The following is a 21,770-nucleotide window of genomic DNA, read 5'->3' as shown; positions in this document are numbered from 1 at the left end:
GGCTATCCCAGCTGCTCCAAAAAACATCCTCACTACTCAGTCTGTAAGTCACATTGATGTCACAGGAAATATGCTGTAGCAGAAGAGAGGAGGACAGTCCAAACTTCTCTGCAGCTCTTTTCCTTTGGAAAGACTACTGGTCTTTAGTCCAGGCTGGCTGAAAACCCACCAATATCTTCTCTTGCTCTGGTCAGCCTAGTGAGTACAGAAAGGTTGATTCGTTTTCATTTGAGGGACAGGGAAGGCTGTGGCATTGTGGTGCAAAATATAATTATGAAACTTTAGAAAGACATCATAAGCTAATCAGAATTAGCCACAAATACTGAATCTGCTACTCTGTAAACTGCCTTATTCTAGATTTGCACAGTATACCTGTATCACATTGCAATGGATAGTGCAGTGTGCCTTGACTAACTTGAAAGAGGTCACCAAAAGATAATTAATTAGAACTGTCTGTGCCTTGGGCCATATTGTCTGATCATTGTTATAGCCAAGTTTTTGGGATCAGGAAATGAGTTTGATATTTGTTGTTGTTTAAAGATTGTGCTGTTTTGAGGACGTAGCTGTTCAGTTTTCCAGGTACAGTAGAAGCATTGCCTATGCAACTGAATTTCCCGTATAGGGAGAATGAACTCTGCCTCATGAGCACACTGCAGTGTTCTGAGAATGAGTGCTCCGTGCATGTTTGGGGGTTGGCATTGAAGCTGCATAGTTAATGTTCTGATATTTCAAATTAAGATTTATGCAATGTGGCAGCAGTTTCACAAGGTGTCTGTATCTGAGTCACGTCAAACAAGAAAAGTTTGAGAAAATTTTGCTAAGTGTAAAACTATGTGTGCATGTTCTCATGTCACTGTGCTGGCTGGTTTGGTGCTTCCATTGTCTTTTACCTTCACAGAAAAAGTAAGGGGATAGTGGGCCCCAGAAAGTCATCAATAGTAAATTGAATGTTATTGACTGAATGAGCTACCAATTCTGAGTCATCAGCAAAAAGAAGCTCCCTAATGAAGGAATCAGCCACACGTGTCTGCAGACTGAACAACTTGCATCAGTAAGAAACAGAATAAATATAGCTCTGCTGGTGGCACAGAGTCCTTCCATCTGGACAACAGAGAAGAGGTGTAAAAGAGTATGGAAACTATTTATGATAGTAATTAAAGAGGTCTTTAGATTTTCCTCCTATCTAACCATCATCTTACAACTGAGATTTAGGTATGTCAGAAATAAAATTTGCAGGACATTCACGGGTCTGCAAAAGCTTCAAGAGTCCCCTATAATTCACACTGTCAAAATGTTTAGTAGGTCAAGGGTCAGCAAACAAAGACTGTAATTTAAACTGATACTATTTGAAAAGGACTACGAGTGTAGTGTTACTTTCTTAATAACTTACGCGAAAGCTTTGGGAAGACAGATTGCACAAAACAGAACTTGAGTGACTGAGTTTAGATATTCTCCTAGCACCGGAGAAGAGAAATGCCACAATAATTATCACAGTTTGCATCACGATTATTTGTAATATATATTGCTGGTGTCTTTGAATTGCTGTGAAATTGCCTCTTGCTTTCAGATAATGTGAGAAGACCACGTGGTGTTTGTGCTGCCTTTTCAAATGTAATTTCCCACCATGTCTTTTCCAGACCTGTATTGTAAAAAGTCACTGAGTGTACTGGTTCAATGTCAAGACTTTGTAAAAGAAAGAACGTTTTTGACTGAAAAATTTGACAAGTCATCTTGGCATTTTGAGCACAGGAGACTACAAATTTCAGTCTATGACAAATTTCTGTCATTCTCAGAACTGTGACTAAGGATATTTTTACTCTACACTTCTACTGCCAAAGTATGGTATTAGGTTTGTTGAGCTTACATGGTATAACAGGTGGAAAGATATGTGTGCTGTCACTCTCTTACCCATGCAAGAAGTATATCATACAGGTACAGAAACTGCATTGAGGAGGCTGATATTGACAAATACAGATTGAGTCTGAGCTTCTTTTCTCTAGTAAATGGGATTGATTTCTCTAGATTCAATGCTACTCCAGAGTGCTTTCAGGAGTTATGTCATTTTTATGTTAATTTAAAGTGTGTTTATACCATTTTGTCACTACGCTCTATGTTAATGGACAGCTACTTCCATCACGACCAACATGGTCCTGGGCATTTGTCCTATATGTAATTTGTGCTATCAACTCTTATTACGTGCAGCTGCTGATTTTTTGTTTGTGTTTTCGGCTGATGATCCAAAATCCACAAAAACACTTGAAGACAGAGGTATAGTTTCTGAAAATTGACAAGAGCTCAGGATAAGTTAGAGGAAGTGAAGGAGAAAATAGCAGCAAGCAGTGTATTGGTTTTTTGAGTTTTAGATTGAGGAGATAGTTGGGTTTTTTACCACAACTATCTAAACAAAAAACAGAAAGATGGTTCTTTTGACGTCTCCAAAAATAAAACAATATGTAATTTTAATTCAGATTGAACAATCAAACAAAGCAATCAGAGTATATCTGGCACAACTTAAATAAAAACATGTATCATCCATATATGATTAATGGTGTATTAAACAGTTCAAAACTAAGTGATTAATAATGATTTTCTGACAGTTTTTTTTAAAAGAAAACATCAGTTTGGCAAGTACAAATGCATTTATGTTTTATATCAGAGTTGTCTGGTCTCTCATTTTCCCCAAAAAGGTGTGAAGCAATGTGTCCATCTCTGTACACCTTCAGAAGAAGATTGAAGCAGTCGTTCAATCCTGTTACTCTATTGCTGGTGAGTTACTGACGACATCCCTTCTAGGGGCAGTAGAGTAACACACTATGATAATAATATGTAGATAAAATAGGGTAAGGAAACTTGCACTGTGCAATAATGGATAGTCTGCATGTGTACACTATATTTAAAGTTATGTCCTATCAGCTTGTTTTGTACAACATCCTTTCTATTGAAACAACAAATTAAACACTTCACTTAACTTGGTAATAGCTCCAGATGCTGAATTCTTTGTCCTCTCTTAACCTACTCCTTATATTTTTTATAATTTACATTCCCCCTCCTCATTCTTTTAGATTCTTTCTATAAACAAAACATCCTCACTGAGAATCAGTCTCCCTTCCTTCTTTCTTTCTTTTTCACTTCCTTTTTTTCCCCTTCTTCTCTTCATTCTCCTTCTTCTTTTTCTTCTCCTCTTCTTCTTTCACATTTTTAGCAGAAATAATAAATTATGTAGACAAAATCTCAGAGGCACTGACCAGTAAGTTTTTTTAAAGGTAATGGGAGGAAAATACCAGGCAAACAGCAAAACATCCTTTGATGAATTTCAGAATATACACTTGTTATGACAAGCTGTTCTTATTACCAGGAAAGATAAGGTCATGCCTTGGTTCTTTATAGCTAACAAGTGGGATTTCACTTCTGCAACACACTTGAAATGGGTAATATAATATACAATTGGACATAAGATAACATTAATTTTAATGTTTTTTGTATTAGTATGTATTTAAATAACTGATATTTGATCACGTAAGTTAGTGGTCCTCAAATTGTGTTCTGTAATCTGTAGGAATCCTCTTAATCACGCAGAAATGTTGTCCACCTCTCCTCCTCTGATCTTAATGTGAAGATGGATGGAATACACTAGATACTTTTTCAGTAATACTTTACCAGACAACCAATTGTTATATTTTTTTCTGTTGTCCAACTCTTGATTGAAATGAGTTGGCATATACTGTTAATAATGGAGAGACAGTGAGGGAGGGAGATTTTACTAAAAAAAACTGTTTGAGGAAGTGAATAAACTTTCTAAGCAGGGTTCCTGTTGCTACAACAGCCACTGGAGCTGGACTTCATTGCTTCCTTTAGACTCTTTGATTTTCATAAAAGTTGCAGTTCATGGCTCTGCCAGGTGACACCAGCATGGGCATGTGCCTCCTTCTGGGTTTCATGCTACTGCCATTTAGAAAGAAATATTTTGGAGCTCTGCAGTGATGCTTTTTCTCCTTCTCTTTCAATGGGGGCAGGTTTGTCTACCCTCCTTCCTTCTTTTCTCTCCCTTCCCACTAGGAGAGTAGAGGCAGTGACAGTACAGTGATGAAGTGCTTGGCTGTGCCAGCAGCAATTATCTGCTCAAATAGTTGCTTCTCTTCCCTAGAGAAAAGCTAGTAAAGCAGATGAAAGCATCCTGTGGGCTGGACTTGATCCATGGACTACCTGTAGAACCTGCAGAACTCATTAGCATCTTCTCAATTTCTTATAGTCTGCTAGGAGTAAAGTTACATCTAATTTAATTTTAAATTTTATATTCCTTTAATGAGACAGAATGTGTTTCATAAGGACGTTACTTGCAATACATAGAGCAGTTTTGTCAGGGTAAAATGATGTGTGTCTTGGACATAAAGTGCTTACTAGAGGGCTTAGTGGCATAAATATTTCTACTGCTAGAGAAAGCTGTAAGAAAGTCCACCAGTAAAAATCAAAGAATATGCCAAGTAAAATTTTAAACAAGGTTGTATTCAAAAATAATAAAATTTTGTGACTTAACTTACAAGCTGCAAAGAAAGCAAGGATACCATGTTTGGGTAAAGATTCTACTTACCTATGATTTGTTATTTCTGAAGACTGAAAGGCCAAATCCCAGGAATATCAGTGGAAGTTACACGCAGCATTCAGGTAGAATTATGCTCCAAGACAGTAGTTAACTACCTTCTAAGGTGTTATAAAGATATTAGAGGGTTAAATGTTTAGCTTGTAGATGTAACATTTAAACTTGAGCTTGGGAAATTTACATTCAATAAACACCCTTGCTAAGTTCTTTTCAGAAAACAAGTCTCATGCATTTTTATGTGCTTCTGTATTATTTAATATGCTACACCTTACTTCGACTTAGTCAGAGTTCTGAAAGAAAATAAAAAATACAACTGGGATAGTTCTTAGATGTACTCTGCCAAATATTATTTTGCCCAGGTCATGTGTAGGGTGTTATCATTAGTGTTCTGTGCTAGAAATTTTGTTGTTGTTTGGGTTTTTTTGTTTGTTTATTTTGTGCCCTTTGTTATGACCTTGGGTCTCAATCAGCTCATTAAAAATTAAATTGCTTATTATAACCTGGCTTCATTTTTGCACTTTGATCAGAAAGCATAATAGGTTCCTTAAGTGGATTTACCCATAAAATATTCTGGTAATGAGAATAGAAGAGGCAAGTTTAATAACTTCAATATCAAAACAAAAGCTACAAAATACCACCCAGAGGATAATAACAAACATTTTTTCTAACAAGAAGATAAAACTCCTTGAATTATGAAAATTCTGTTTTCTAGCTTATTAAATTAACATTTTAAACAATTTGAAATAGGTACAATTTCCACTTCTTCTTCCATGGCTAGTGCACATCTCCCATCAGCCTGTTAATATTATGGCATTATTTAATTTGTACTGCAATAATTTGAATTCAAAGAAGGAGATAAAACTATTTAAAATCATGGAAAAGATTGCTGAATGGTGTTAATTATCCCTTTTTAACTGTTTTGTAGTTTTACTGTGTTCACTTATTACTTGCTGTGCAGGAATACTTAGATATTTTATCTCATAGGTGTTTCCTCACACAAAGATTTGAGAATGGGTTGTGGTAGAAACATAACATAAAAATATTTGCAATGTGAAAGCACAAATCCAATTAGTCTAGTTTCTCACAGGACCTAGGGGGAAGTATGAGAGTAGGAAAAAATGAAATTATACTCTTCCAACACCTTAACTGAGCTTTCTGTGACCTTTGGCACCAGTGATCTTTGTGTTGCCTACATAAACAACAATGACGTTTAAGCAGAATATTCCTATGTGAACATACATATTTGATTTTTTAAAAATTGTTACTCCCTTTTCTTTAATCTTCTTTTGTTGTTTTTTTTTGTTTGTTTGTTTGCCTGGTTTTTTAATTGTTCCCTTTTCATTAGTCTCCTTTTTCAAAGATTTCAGTCATTCTGAAAGGAGATCAAATCTGTGCAACTAAAGTGACCAGTTGCAAGCCATAGAGGATGAATAGCTCAGCCATGGTTCTCACTGTTGAAAACACACTGGAGATGTTTGCAGTAGGAAATGGAAAATAATTCATAATAGAGAGAATTGATCAACAATTAATGTAAAAACCTAAAACCAGTCTGTCCAATGTTACTTTCACTTGCTAATTCTAAAAGAATAAGGATCCAAGAGAAATCATTAAGAATAACTAGGAAGAAACATGAAATAAATTTTCTTACTAATTGTAAGACAAAGTAAGTTAGCTTCTGAACATTGAATTAATTAATACTATTTTTAAATAAATACAGAGGGATTAAATATTTATTTTAGGATTCCATCATACCATTATAGCTACCAGGCAAGGGTTGGCAAGCTTAACATTTGACAAGGGAAGCTTTTTGAAGCCTGGAATACCACACCTTGAGAAAATAAAAAGGCTTCAAAGCCTGTCTTCCCCAAGTGACACCTTGAAATGAGATAGAGAATGTAAATGGTGACTTGTCAACTCCAACTAAAATCCCTGAGCATGTCCACATGTGGCAAAGGGCTGGGAAGAGACATTTTCTTGCTCTTATCATTTTTTCAGTCAAGAAGTGAGTAGGATTTTTCCTTCTTTATCACACTTGCATAGTCACCTCCTTTTTTTTCTTTTGTAAGCACAAATTGAAGATGGAAATGTAGACTAAGTATGCAACACTTTTCAATAAGTTTACACTGTTTTCAGATTTCTCGAAAACGTTAAAAGTGAGAATTTGCTTACTGTCATTCAAATCTTTTCTAGATTTGAAACTTTAGAATTTTGGATCATTACGGAATATTATGTTTAGAATTTTACAAGAAAAGTTCATGAGAGAAGCAAAATATTTTACACATCTATTTTTCCCATTTGTAAATCTCCTTGCTACTATCTGGAAAATTATTGAAATATGTTTATTTTCTTCAAAGTATATTGTATTATAAAGAGTCTTTTCATGATATGTACACAATAAAGAGTCTTTTTTCTAAAAAAAAAATATTTATCTTAACAAATTATTTAAGTTGAAAAACAAAGCTGCTTTGTGTATGGAGTTCATTAAGAGCCAGCAGCCAGCAGGTAATATAGCACATTTTGAGAGCTCTGAAATTGTCTCTTGATATTATTTCTTGACTGAATTATTCAGTTTTGCAATCTGCTATTCATATATAAATTTAAATGAAGACATTTTCCTTGGAAAATCACAGTAGCCTAAATCGGACTCTGATTTCTGTAAATAGCTTGAATATATTTCCCCACACGATGTGTACACTGTATGCACAATAATTTTTACAATAAATCTATTAGAATCTTTCATGTGTACAAATATGGAAAATGGCAAGTTTTTATGTATTCATTTTATTTATGGTCACAGTTTATTTTATGAGTTATGTGCTATATGGCAGTAGCTAGGAACATGCCAGTATTTTTCAGTCTTGGGCTGAATGTTATATTAAATAATTACTGTTCAGAACAATATCCTGATACAGGCCAATGATTTGAAATAAACTTTGATCAATCATTAAAAAACTGCACTTCATATATATTTTAGCTAATGTAATGCTCTTGAATGTCTTCTGTATTCATTGTGAGTAGATTGCTCATTAAGGAAAAATTATTCTGTTCTCAAATTCTCCAGCCACTGCCATTCGCAAGTGATTAGATTAAACTAGTTTTAAAATTAGGAAACAATATCAGTAACTTAAGGAGAATAAGAATAAGCAAAAGACTGTCAAAACCCTGATGATTCAAAATTAAGATGTACATGAATATATAATAAAATTGATATGACACATATTCACATGCATTTATATATTTACACATACAAAATTATATATATTTACATTTACATGTATACTTGTGGAGACAAGGCAGAGATATTCTTGTAATATATACGTAAATGAATAAAGGGCATATATATTTTTGATATTAAAAATTCATATGGACTAATACCTAAAATAAGTCTTTCCTTGTCATGGAAAATATCTAGAACTGTCTTTATGGTTTGTTCCATATATTCAATATCCTTTAATAAGTGTGATGCTTTGCTGACTGCATTGGTTTTTCTTGTCATTGTTTAGGTTTTGTAAATAAAACCAAAGGGGTTTTGATATATTGCAAAGCATTAGCAGTATCTGGCAGTATTTGGATTGATTGTTTCTCACACAGAATAACAGCACTTGGGTTAAGTTCAGTAAAAATACAGCATTTCATAATGTCTCTGTTTCAGCTGACATTAAGGTCTATGCTCACGTGTAAGCATTTATTCAGTCCACCCCAAATCAAAGCACTGTAACTTACATTTAGTATCTGAAAAGTAAGTTTTGCTACGGTGTTTGAACCTTTCCCATTATTTTCAGTTATATAATGGTTAGACCTTTGCTTTTAATTTAGCAGGTAAAAATACAAGTTCGGAAGTATTTAGTTCCTACTTACTGCCTTGTGTTAAGTCGGATTCTGCTCTGAATGTAGAAAAGTCCTGTTACCTTCATTACACCATTTATAAAGTAACCAGCTGTTTTGGCTTCCTCCCCACCCCTCATCTTATACAACGCTGAAATTTGTTTATCTCTTTTCATCCAGAAAGTCATCTAAACTTTTCTCCTGGTAAAACAAAACTGTACACTTTTGGTATGAGGTTTGTGCTTCATTATTTTTGAGATAAGCCTTTGAAAATTCTTTCTGCAGGTAGACCACGTTCACTTGACAGAGGGAGCACACATTTCTAGTGTATCAGGTTGTTCGGAAAATACGAGTGGTTTGAAGTAACATCAGAGAAGGATTTGGTCTATTGAGTCAAATCAGTTTCTGATTACTTTTCTTCTTGTGGAGACTACCCTGTTGTGCTGAAATATGTCCCTGCAATGCCATTCTGATTATCGACACACTGGAGAACCACTGGCTTGTTAAAGGGCAGATAGCTGAAGGAATGATAACTTTTTTGCTTTTTCTCTTCTTCCGTCTACCATCCTAATAATCGCCATTAGGCATCAAGGGTCTGTATATGGAAGTGCCTTTGTTATGGAAGCAACAATAGTTGCTTTCAGCTACTCGAACATCTGACACTGGGGTTCACAGTTATCTGACTTTACTATGATTGTTACCTAGAGTGTTGTGCTTTTCTAAATTATTTCCTCTGCTCCTTTCTCCCCATTTAGAGACTTTTATTCTGAATCTCCACTGAGATTGTGTGACTTTCTGCCATTTCTACTTGCTGTAGGGAAAACATAAACATAGCCATGGCTTTCAGCTTTCCCCATTATCCTCAAAATCATACAACAGAATTTAATGTTTGGGGTTTTTTTGCCATGTTCTTTATGTGCTATTTTTAAACTCATCTAGAATCACCATCTACACTTTGTGGCAAAATGTATCCAGAAAGACGATATGTGTTTAAAAGACAAATGCTATCATTCTGTAGAATCAATATATTCTTTGGCAGAAAATAATAGATTACAAATGATTTATATATGATATTGTTCTGAATGGATTAGAATTTTCATAAGAGCTTTTTAACATGACACAAAAACCACTAAAAGCTAAGGTGTTGGAGAGCATAATCTCTTTTTTTTCACTCTCTCTTTTTTTTTTTTTTTTAATAAGAAAAATATTGGCTTTGATACTTTTTAAGGTCAAAAACTTTTCAAGTGACCTCTAAGGAAAAAATCATAAGGAGAGATTTCAGGGTTTTGGAAAATCTTTCTCTTATTCTAGGAAGATAATTTCATTTGGAGTCAGAAGCAGAACACAGGCCCTTTTACAGTGCAATTACTTAATCAGTACTTCTGCAGATTAGCCTGAAATACTGCATAACTGAAAGAAGCTCATTTTTCCTTACAAAAGCAGAGCTCCATTAATTTAAACTTTAAAATAAAGTATATCACTTTAGCTACAATACAGTACTCTGCAGTATCTGATTTCAATCTGTAAGAATGTTAATATAATAAAAAATATACTCTAAATCATGACTGAGAAAACATATCATTGTCAAAGGACATACTTTCAAGTTCATCTTTTTTAGTCACATTATTTAGTCTTTGGGGATATTTTTAGTTTGTATTTCGTTTACTCAGAAATTAAGATGTTTGTTGTCCCTGGTGCCATTTCACTTAACAGTTCAGATGATTTTCAGTTTAGTTTAAGTAAAAAAACTGATTTTTCAGTGTAACACAGTTTTTGCAGCTTTTTTTTTTTTCCCACTACAAAAAGAACTTGGAGTTGAAAGCTTATATTTGACAAATAGTAAACCTCACTGAGCTTTTATGTTTCTGTAAGGTACCAAAAGTTATACTCTGTGTACTTAAACTGGGCAATTATTTTGTAAATGCACATTTAACTTTGAAAAATTACTAATGTTTTTCACAGTGTGATGTAAATGCTTGCCTTTTGATTTTTATGGTCTTAAAAAGTAATGGTACCAACATTTTGTCAACTGATACATAATTTGTGCCTACTCAGAGATGTGTTCGGTGTTTTAGAGTCACTGGAATGAACAGAAGATCTGAAGTTTTAAGTGGCATGGCAGAGGAATCTTAAAGCACCCTATTATTTTATATCTTACCAAGTTTCACAGAAGTTTGCAGGATAATGCAGGAAAATCCTGTGGGAAAAAATACAGAGGTATTCTTTTTGTTGTCCATTCATCAGTTTTCAATTTGACAAATGAATTCTATATTGTTTTTTCATTTTGTATTACTCTCCACGTTGCTGAGTCTATCTATTAAAATACAGAACAGCTACACTTTTTAGGTATTTTGGTAAACATTTTTTTCATAGTTCATACATAATTGTGTTTGTGTATTTTAGTAAAAGAAGAAATACAGAGTTTTTCTTTAGTTTAACCTACTACTTGGTTTATACTAATAGTTAAAGTAAAATGATAGTTTCTATTTAAGTTCTATTTTGATAGAGAGATGAGTGTAAAGTGGGTAAGTGGGAACTTAAGGTGTCTATTACTTTCTTCCTCACTTATAATATCAGACAATTTTCAGCTTTATGCTCAAATTTTTTGTCTCAGTTTATATTAGGTACTAAATTTTGTCTTATAAACCATATATGACAAGCATTCCGAGTTCACGTAATGGTGTGTGTGAAAAAATAAATCATGCCTTAAAAATACATTGATAAATGTATTTCCCCCCTTAAAAATACATTGATAAATGTATTTCCCCCAAAGCATTTGTATACTCGACATTGTTGATATAGTGTAAAATTCACAGAGCTATTTGGTAACAGTTTCCCACTTTCTCGTTTCCTTCTTCTTCCTTCCCTCTTTCCTCTTCCTGTCCTTTCTACTTGATAAGACACTGTCTTCTAATTTTCTTTTTGTGAAATCCCCTCAGGCTAGTGCTAATTCTGGAAGAAATTAAAGGCTTGAAATCAAAGAGAGAGCTGATTTGCTTACAGTTTAACCTGCGTTGAAAGTTGTTGACAGATAAAACAGAAATGGTGAGATTTTTCTCCTTTACTCCCTGTGAATAGAGACAGAATTTGTTTCTATGAAAACAGACAATTTCCTAAGATCCTGGGTTCAATGAGGTCACAGATTTAAAGCTTCTGACCCCTTATGGGAATTTTATGTCAACTTCTAGACTGGCTAGCTTCAGTAATGGAGTGGCTGAAAAGGTTGGTATTAACTTCAACACCTAAGCACCCCTCACTACAAGGTAAGGATCTCTGAATCTGACAAACATTAGCAGTGCTTTTCAAACAAGACCTTTCAGCCCAACAGGACCACCACTGGCTGTTTAATTGTGGTTTTGGACAATGAATCTTACTGTATAATGGGACTAGTCACATTATTACCATCTTATTTAAACAGAATAGAACATTCCAGTGAGTAATTTGTTACAACTGAATAATAATTAGAAACATTTCGAGGGATAATAAATATGTATCTATTACTTTATTCTTCCCTACATGACACATAATAAGTGATGCAACTGCTGCCTACAGTATCAGCTTGAGTGGCCTGCTCTTTTTCTATGGAAATTAGAAGAATGTCCCTTTATAAGAAATTCAAAGTTTGTCCTATATTTGTGTGCAAGTATTCAAGATAACAGAGTTAATGTATTTGGAAGCTTAGAATTCCCTGAAAGTATTTTGGCCACAGAATTAGAAAAAAAAATTCACATTCAGTGAATATAAAGACCTTCATATACACACACTAAAAGGTAGTATATCTTAAGTAATGGGAACAGGTTTTCCCAGGGAAAATCTTTGTATTATCGGTGTCTTGAATAAATGTGCCTTATGGTGGTAATTCAAATACTAGAACACCTACTACTTTTCAGATGTAAAGTAGTATTATGACTGCAAGGAGTTGCTTGAAGCTTGCTTCACTTTTTTATTTTTCATAGAATTCATAAAAAAATACAAGTGAGGACATCAAGATGTGATTCAGTCAAAACTTCTCTCATTCTCTGCCAAGTAAAGGTCAGTTATACCAAATTCATTCTTGCAGATGTCTGTCTTACCCATGTTGCTTTTGGTTTTTAAAAAATAGTGTTTTAAAATCTTTCTACTTTACAGATAGTGTACTCTAGTTCTTTCTTGAAAGAGCAAGAACTAAATGAGAGTAAATTTTAAAATCATAGTGTGCTGAGAAAATGCCTGCATATCCACTCATTTTTCAGCTGTGTAACTTAGTTCTGATTTCATGTTCTCCTTGAAAACCATTGTTTAAAATATCCTGAGATAGCATGATTTCAGGAGGTAAAGCTGCTGCATTGGAAACAGAGGTGGTTATCTCTTACTGTATAATCTAGTGCCTTTCTCTAACTTTGATGCAGTAGATTTTTGGCAAAATTCCTACAGTTTCACTGAACTCATGATTTAACTTTGAGGACCTGAGGCAAACAACATGCTTAAAGTCTTCACTTTTTTTGGCCTTTGTGGGATTTAGACTCCTACTGAAGGATAGCTTCCATATAAATTTATGCTGTATTTCTCACTTCTATAGCTCACCTACTGAATGCTTCAAAATATGTAAAATGGGGCATTTGAATTCACAGGGGGATTAATCTAGAATGCTGTACCGTTTAACTGAGCTGGGACTACACTTGCAAATGGAGATGGAGAGAGGAAAGCACCAAACCCAAGTGGGCTAATGTTCCCTTCCTGTACACATCAGGCTCTCCCCACTATGGAAAGAGATTCCCCTACTCGCACAGTCTAGCTGAGAGTGGACTCTAAACATGTGGCAATACAGATCTGGAGCAACTGGAAATGAGTTGGAGCTCTCTTTGCAAGAATATAAACTGTAACCTTAGCAAAATTCCTAAGGTGTCAACTTTGTAACAGGTGTTTATAATGTCTTTCTAAACATATGGATGATTTTAAGGTTTCTCCTTAAGTACCTGTCTATATGAATTACTCCCATTGCACAAGATGTTTCCTAAACATTCTTGAATCATTGGATTCATCTTAATCTCTTTTCTTCAGGGGATCTCTCAATTTGGATGAAATTTGCATCTGTCAAAAGAAAAAAAGGAAGGATCAAACATTCTAATGTACCTTTATGTACCACACGCACATAATTTTCTAAAACAGGATGGTATCTTTTGCTACTTCTCTCTTTTCTGCCAGAAATTGTAACATATCTCCTCATAAACTGAAAATTCATATTTCAGTTTCTGAGCTCAGCTGTTGTGTACAGCAAAAAACCACATCTCTATTAGCCCAATAGAGTGAGAGTGCTGCAATTACTACTCAGAAGAGCACAAAGCTTGGTGTTTGAGAGGGACATAAAAACTCCTCCATTTCTTTGCAAGGATGGATTGTGCTCAGTACACATCAATTGTCCAGACCAGCAAGTGGGAATGAATCATCAGTTTCTCACCACGAAGCACAAGACCAGGAAATAAAGCATTTTTAACACTTCCAAATACAGAGACAGTTTTAAAAAAGATGTTATTACACCCTGAAGTACTTAAATGTTAAGCTTTTATTCCATGTTTAGCTGTCACCAGCTCTAATGGTACTTTTGGATGGAATTTTCTTTATTAGTAAATATAAAGATCTACTGCTAAAAATAGTCAAAGCAGCCTGAATGAGGAGGTTTTTAAGTTTATTACTACAAAGAGACATTTCTCTGAAAGCAGAATCTGTAAGTACTTTCTGTAGGTTTTATTGCATGAATAAAAGGTAAATTCTGTGTACACTGCAGTTTCAGAGAATCATTTTTCTGAATTAAATCACATTCATTTTCATTTTAATGAAATTTTACATTCTCCAAGCTTAGAAACAAGACAGAAATTGACAAAAAGCAATTATGCAGATTTTTAATATTTAAGAAATTTACAGCTTTACTATTTGATGATCAAATTTGATATACTCTATGCTTATCTTCATTACACATCTTCTATATAGTTCAAGGTCAGGTAGGACAGAGCAACCTGGTGTAGTGGAAAGTGTTCCTGCCCTATTGTGTGACCTTGTAGTTGCCAGGTACATTAAAAAGTCAATCAACATATGAAGTTAAAGTGGGTTTCTGCAGGGAAATTAGATGTTTGCATAATAAATAAAGATAAACCCCACATGAATGCCACATGAATATCTAGTTTAACTTTTTCTTTTTGTTTATTTTTTAATTCCATTTGTTTTCTGAGTCAGACTCAGAATTTTAGTGACTTGAATGTTGTGGCAGCAGAGCTTTGTATTTGTTAGTCTCATGTGGCCTAACATTCTGTCCATGAGGCAGAGGAGCTCTGAAACTGAGCCTGGAAGATCTCTGTGCAAATTAATCAGACTTGGTCAACAACCTTTTTTCTAATGTGGAACACTAAGAGGCTTTTATCCATTAGTCTTCTCCTTTTCTTTTGGCGCCATTTTGCCTTTTCTTTTGCCTGTTTATAGATAGTAATAACATTTAACTCTATTTCTTTTTCCTGTGTGAATCAAGTCATAGGACCAGATTTTCTCCTTACAACTTACCTGCCAGATGTGAGACTGTCTTTAAGCAGTCAGTGAACAGTAACACATTGCAGATCTTTGCATTCCAGGACAGCATTTTCTCCATTTGATCATGCTGTAAATGGTTCCAGAGATACATACAAGAGGTTTTAAGAGCTTTAGGGCCAGTCAATACTTAGTCTTCTGAGCAGCACCTGGGCTGTCAGCTGGAGGCAATAGCCTTGAGGGCCCTGTGAAGGATTCACGCAGAGTTCTCAACAGCTTTAGCTAGATTTTCTGTACCCTGTGCCAGCTGATGCTGCTTTCATCCATTGCCTTCAGTTCCTCTCCACACAGCCTTCAACTCCATCATTTATTCTCCTCCCCCCTCAGTTTAACTTCTCCTTTTCTTCCTTAAATGGAGTCATGCAAACAAAAAAAAAAAAAAAAGAAAATTAGTATTATCATGATGATTTTATCATGATGCTACTGACATTATGACGTCTTTCATATTTTAGCTCTGTATATATGATTTAGATTGTTAGATTTTCAAATGCAACAGGATGATTCTTTTCATTATTATTTCTACTGCATCATTCTATGAGCATCAAATACATTTGGTATGGTATATCAAAATCTAAATAATTTAGGGATATACATATTATGTGCTGATCCTTGATTATTAAACCTTGTAAAGCTGGCAAGACTTCCAGCTTAAGTGGGCTCATTATACTATAATAAAAGGATATATTATAAGGTCAAAGATTAGCTGAAGGAGGTATATAAGCATAATTTTTGTGGCAAAATCTTTGATAGAAGGAGTGTGTGATCAGAATATGCTTGTTTATCAGCCAGGAGGAAAAATATACTTCAAAATAAGAAACACTGCCAGTTGCAGCTAGAATACTTGGAAAGTAATTTTTTGTATAGATAGAACTTTAAAACACTTTCTCAAACCTATTTCTTGGTGAAACCTTCCTTTCAGGAGGTTTCAGCTAAATTTCAAATGTTGTTTGAGTTAGAATAGAAGGCATGTATTTTTTTTTATGTCTGAATTTCTGCATATTTGAAACTAACACATTAAACCTTCAAACCTGATGTATCATTACTCCAATCCCCCTACCTGTTGGTCTATATGCCTCAGACACATGGTTCTATTGTCCTGAGTAATATGCTGGTTATTAATAGGACATTATTTCTTAAACATATAACACTTATTTAAAAAATGATAAAATACATTTCATAAAAATATTTTGAGTCAGATGTAAATGTGTAACCTGAATAATCTTACATGGATGAAATCTGTTAAGATTTTGAGCTACTGTAGGTCAAACTGTTGCATTTGACTCCAGATAGATGTATTCCTTCTTACACATTACCCTAACAGTAAAGTCATGAACCTTCCTTCTGTCTTCAGATTAAATCTCTTATCTGTGATTGACTTGCTTAATTCATTGATATTCTCCCACATTGAGATAAACAGTCACATAAATGGTGTCAATCAGAAACAGAAAAGTATACCACTGCAGTAATCTGGGAGCAGATCCCTTTTTCCCCTCAATCCAGTGCCAACAGTGTTATTAAGCCAGCAATGAGTTAAATTGTTTTGATTATTGCCTTGTATATAAAATCTAAAAAAATGGTATTCATATTGTCATTGTTTTCACATATGAAACAAGCTCAGTCTTTGAGATCTGTTTCATAAATTCAAAATGTTTTTATAATTGCTTGTAAAAAAAATGGGTAGGGAAAAATTTAGTGGTGCTTAATCTGGAAAAAAAAAAGGTTATGAATACTTTCACTCTAGAAACAGACACCATGAATATTGCCCCACCAGAAAGAGTGCACAAATCTGTTAAAGTGAAACAAGAGTGTGTAGAACATCCACATTTAGTTTTCCACTACTTTCAGAAAAACAATATAGGCTTCAGGTGTTCCTCCAGTTGTAGTTTATCTTGTACAGGCAACTTCATTAGATATTTTGGGGTTATGTGTGATGCTTTGGGAAACTGTCAGTGTAATTGAACTGAAAACTGATCAAAACTCAGGTGGTCAAAGCTCAGGTCTGCACTGCTTACATCATACATTCCCTGGGCACTCCTTTTTTCTGTTTGCTTTTGTTTTGATTTTTATTCCTGCAGGCCAGCTGGGGATGAGGAGCAGGCTGGAAGAGCATGTGTGGCAGAATTCATGGAGCTGAGGCTCAACAGGAAGCTTTCCATTGCTTCAGAAGTTAAAGGCAGGTCTCAAGAATGGGGGTTCTGAATACAAAATGAAAAGAGCATGTAAACTCTTACTAACACCTTAAAATATTCTGCCTAGTGTTCTCCTCTAGGTAAGTAATTGCAGCTTATTAGAGGGAACCGATTCACTTATTTGTATCAGGAGATAGAGTGGGATCAACACAGTAAAGTATAATTTATTGAAGGTTAAACTACCTGTCAATTATTTATGTTGGTTTTTTTTCTCCACTGTCCTTCTATGACATGGAGCAGTGCGAGCCTTATTTCCACTTCAGAACAACTGAGACAGAGAGAGAGATGCATGCTTAGGGACATGTAAGGAGTTTGTGAATAGCAGCTCCAGATTTTCAAACTCAATTCAGTATTTTAATCATTAAACTGTCTTCCTCTCTTTCCCACTGATACATTTCTGAAATGTATTTTATCAGTCTATGATCGCTTGCTGACTTAACAATAGAGAGCATATCAGGTGAAAACCACGGGTATTTAATTTCCCATCAGTAAGTGGCATTACAGGAAAGAATCTCCTCCTGAACGACAAATCTTGCTTATATCTACTAGTGATCTAGCAGATGGCTGACATCACTTTTGCTTGCTTTTTCAAATAATTATGCATCTAGGTAATCACTGCATGAATCAAAGAACGAACTAAACTGAAAGAAGATCTAAGGGATCCACATGTACTTACTGCAATGAATCATCTTATGTGCTCTTTATAAAACCCCATCTGCTGTTAGGTTGCTACTGCCAGCAAATTTTATTACAAATACTACTTTTATAAAATACCTAATGCACCACCTTCAGTGTTAGTTCAAAGAATTATGGTATGGAAGTGTATATTATGCAATTTATGCAACTCAAAATGTGTTTATCAGGGCAGTAATACTACATTTGAATTCATCCAAACACAGAGCAAGCAGAGCAATAAGTGTCTATCTCCAAGTTCACAGGAATGAACCAGCAATGCAAGTGGTACATTCCAGGCATATCACTTCTAGGTAAATAAAATAATCCCTGTAAAAATTCAATCTCTGTAAAAAAAAAAAAAAACCCTAAAAACTTTAATCATCCAGGAAATATCTACTCAGTTATATCTTTGTGAGTAAAGGGAGTATAATAAAGCCTTATGATTTTTAACATAGAGACCTCAATAGGAAAATATCTTTAGATACTACTGAATACTTTTGTAACATATATCACCTTTCTAGTAAAACATTCTCAGTTAAATAGTTTCTATGAGGTCTTCCCATTTAGTTTGAATTTTTTATTTGATATGTAAAAGCATCTCATACACAGTTAATGCCCAAGTAATCATGAGGTAGAGACATTATTATCTCACTACATTCCTCTGCCCAGGACAAGAAGATTTAAGTATAAACAGCATTTTTGGTTTAACCAAATTTCAGAATTGTAGTGTCTATTGGGAACTTTTATGTAGCATTCACTGTTAAGACACTGCTGCTGACAATCAGCCTTTTTAGAATCTTGCGAAATACCTATCCCTTTCTTCTTATCCATTCCTAAAGTCTTCCTCTTGGCAAAATTCCATTTCCAGTTCAGTATCTAAACTTTACCGTGTGGCCACATGACCTCTGTTAGGACATAGCTCTCCTTTTGGATGAATAAATCAATTTTATAATATTTTATTTCATGGCTACCTCAATAGTTTTTTTGAAGCTATATGATCGTTAGTATCAGTAGTAAAGATATGTGTGTTAGCATCCATCAACTGCACCATGTGTTATGCTGTAGGAAACTGAAAGAAAGATTAAATTTATGTGTGTTCAATAGAAGTTTCAGATAGTAGAATTTTAATAAATGCACAGCATTTTCAGTCCTCTATGTAGGTTTGAATTTTGAAGCAATGTGTGCTTAACTTCTGCCATAATTGTACATTTATGGTAGATCTGTTTGTATAGGGCTTGCAAATAAAAAAGTGTCGATAATGTACGGTGGCCTTCAAAAATCTGGAAAAATGGCAGTGGCCCCTTGGTACCCAGAGTTTAGAGCTATCAGAAAATACCTGATTCTCACTTGCTGGTTTTGACATCGTTCCATTAAAAAACTTCTTCAACAGGAACTGGATGGCATTAACACACAACCATACCAAGCTCTGTATCGTTACAAGCCGACAGTCCTGGGAGGAATACTACTCCACTTACCCGAAATAAAGTGATTGTCTTTCCTCCTAGGAGATACACTTAGCTTGCCAGTAATGTGTAAGCATCATGCTTATATTAAACATTATGCTTATACTATTTCTGCCCTCTCTATTAAAACCTAGAGCTTTGTAGGCACTAGGGAGTTTTCTATCTATATGATTTTCCATATGTGTTGGGTAAATTAGAGATCCAAATGCAAAATTTAGAGCTCATAAACATTAGATGGATTTGTGAGTGACAATCCCTCGAGGGCTTTAGGTCCATAAACTAATGAGACATAAATATAGTGGAGTAAGGAAGGGTATTTTTATCTGTGATATACAAACTAGTTCCAAACTTGTTCAGGTCATTACTGGAAAACTATATCCATTTTCCTAACATCAGCATTCCAAAATTTTGTGAGATAATTAGCATCTTTATGAATGAATACATTATGAACTGGAATTGTAAAGGGAAAGTGAACAAGCATCTGCTTTTAAAACTTTGTAGTCATAAAATGAATAAAATAGGCATAGCTTTCCACTAATTATCATAGAAAGACTTACAATGGAAAGGGAATCATATCTTCAAGTGTAAGATGAGGCATTAGCACTTTGTGACACATGGTATCCCTGTTAGTGAAGGGAGAGGCATGTCACAAAAGCAATGATGATTTTGCTCTATGTCATGCCACAAGGTAGCAGTGTTGTGGTACAATCTTGATAATTTTCTCATGCAAGTCACTGAGCATGGGATCAGTTCTGTTTCTATCAAAATCAGCAAAACTTCTGCCGTTGACTTCTGAGGACTCTTTCTGATATAACCAGTGAAACCTCACTTAAGCGCTTTGTTTGCAATGTGTCAATTAATATCACAATTCCTACTACATAATATTTCATTGAGTCATTATTGGACAAATACTGAAGCAGTTAAAATAACAGAAAAAACTTCTAATCAATGCAAAAAAGTATAATTTTATTTTGGTTTTTTTTTTTGTTTCTGCTTTTTTCTAGTATATGTGAAAATGAGAATTGCTACCAAAAAAAGTGGAAATGTGCAAAAAGCGACTAATAGAGTCATTAAGTTAGCTTGTTATTCCATCACTAGGAATTTGAGAATAATGTTCAGGAAAGCAGTTTTCAATATATGCTTTTTATTAGCTAATTTTTGTATTTTTGAAGGCATGCGTAATCAGATATGAAGGCTTTTTTATTCTGAAGGTCAAATATTGTGAAAGATGAATGGTTGCCTGGTGAAAATTGACATTGGTTCTATTCTTTTTAATGGTTTGGTTTGGGTTGGAAAGCAACCTTGATGATCATCTAGTTACAACCCCCCTGGCGTAGACAGGGACACCTTCCACTGCACACTTCCACTTCAGGTCATTCAGAGCTCCACCCAGCCTGTTCTTGAACACCTCCAGGGATGGGGCACCCACAACTTTCATGGACAACTTGTCCAGTGCCTCACCAGAATCCCAATAAATATATTTTTCCCAATATATAATCTAAACCTACTCTCTTTCAATTTGAACCCATTCCCCCTAGCCCTGTCAACATCTGCTCTTGTAGATAGTCTTGCCCCATCTTTCCTGTAAGATCCCTTCAGGTCTTGGAAGGCCACAATTAGATCACCCCAAAGCCTTCTCTTTTCCAGGCCAACCAATCCCAATTCTTTTAGTCTTTTTTCATAGGAGAGGTGCTTCAGCCCTCTGATCAACTTGTTGGCCCTCTGGAGTCATTCTAACACAATTTCAGCTATTAACACAAATAGTTGTTTCTAACTAGGCAGCAAAATATTTTTCTTTCCAGATGGAGCCCTTTTTCCTGTACTTGTGGATGTTGATGGCAATTCATTTCCACTGGAGGTGAAAAGACTCACTGTTTCAGATTCTTTCATGCTCATGAATAGTATTTTGTTAAGAGAATTGTTCAGGATTACTAGTTTACACAGGGACATGTGGATGAAGAAAACGTGCTAGGGGTTTATGACAGAAATGAGGAGTGTTACAGTGAAAATGCTAAGAGGCCTGCCAATTGCTATCATTCTATCAATATACAGATAAAAAACCTTTATGGTGTGGTCTCCAGATTTTTATTGGCATGAAATTGATGCTGTAAACTACACATAAGTGGCAAAGTGATGAAGGATTAGAGAAGATCAGGACAGATGGTCTGAGCTGTCTTCTCTATGGAAATTCTCCACACATATGGGATACCAAAGGTGAATGAAGAAGCATTTATTGATTACTTTCAAGGTTGCTTGTTAGCATACCCTTATAAGAATATGTTTCCCATTGCTTGTTTTTCTGCAGTATCTGACACATTTGGTCTGAAGCATTTGGATGGTGATGATAAAAGTCTATAAAGGTGAAATTATGTGGAAAATCATCCATACAGATCATCCTCATTTGCCAAAATGACAAATCTTTTGCTTCCAGGAACCGTAGGGAAATGGTGGCTTGACTAGATATCA

At 34.8% G+C, this 21,770-nt stretch overlaps 1 long non-coding RNA gene across 1 annotated transcript; it reads right to left on the bottom strand.

Moving 5' to 3' along the window:
- Nucleotides 1-4,588: 4,588 nt before the first annotated feature.
- On the bottom strand, nucleotides 4,589-11,491 carry LOC146438270 (uncharacterized). Its single transcript, XR_014852050.1, has 3 exons — nucleotides 11,424-11,491; nucleotides 10,581-10,619; nucleotides 4,589-4,698 (listed from the first exon to the last, which is right to left on the bottom strand). It is a non-coding gene; the product is annotated as an uncharacterized LOC146438270 (long non-coding RNA).
- Between the last annotated feature and the right edge of the window lie 10,279 nt (nucleotides 11,492-21,770).

This window comes from Lichenostomus cassidix, chromosome 4 (assembly GCF_008360975.1).
Source record: "Lichenostomus cassidix isolate B80296 chromosome 4, HeHo_3.0, whole genome shotgun sequence".
In the NCBI taxonomy this organism is placed as follows: Eukaryota; Metazoa; Chordata; class Aves; order Passeriformes; family Meliphagidae; genus Lichenostomus; species Lichenostomus cassidix.
This window is presented reverse-complemented; position numbering and strand designations above follow the sequence as displayed.